Source organism: Capsicum annuum, chromosome 4 (assembly GCF_002878395.1).
Source record: "Capsicum annuum cultivar UCD-10X-F1 chromosome 4, UCD10Xv1.1, whole genome shotgun sequence".
Taxonomy (NCBI): domain Eukaryota; kingdom Viridiplantae; phylum Streptophyta; class Magnoliopsida; order Solanales; family Solanaceae; genus Capsicum; species Capsicum annuum.
Window position 1 is genome coordinate 220,190,272 of NC_061114.1, and position 772 is coordinate 220,191,043.

A 772-nucleotide genomic window follows, 5' to 3' on the forward strand; every position below is an offset into this window, starting at 1 on the left:
GGTTTGATTTTGTTCCAACAAAATCAAACCTTACTTTGATACCAAATGATACAAGATCTACAAAGAACACACAAACAACACCAAAATTAGTCCACAAGTTGAAAGAACCGTGGACCCTTTGATGACCACTCTCGGATTCAACAAAAACACAATGTATTGTGGTGTTTAACACCTAAAAACAGCCCACAACAAACTATGTTAACAACATCAAGATGAAGAACAACACACGGGTTACAAGAGAAACAATACACCACACGGCTACAAGATTACAATAAAGGAAATGGTAGAGAGTGTGACATACACTAATACAAAGACCAAGACCTAAGTGTATTCAATCGCAAAGACCCTTGATAAAGATAGTAGAAACACCTACACTATGCGGTGGACACAAGAGAGGACCTCAATCCGTCTAGCAACCAACGATCCAAGCAAACAAACAACAAAAGTGATTCCACAGCTAAGTTGTTTCCTAGTTTCAACCAAGTCTCTATGGAAGAGAGAACTTGTGTTTTTCAAGTGTGTTATACAATCTTCAATATCAAAAAACTAAGTAAAGTAACCCTAAAATGTTTCTTATACAGTGTATTACAAATAGTAGGCAACAAGTCAAAAATGCCCCTTAGAGATTAGGTGCCCCTCTAGTGTGAATTAGTGGCTGTTTTGATATGTTTTAAGTCCTTAATTCCACTTCTCTTGCACACACATGGAAGAATTCAATACACGTCCTCATAAGTTCATCTACGTGATCGCACTTGTATCATCCTCTCAAGAT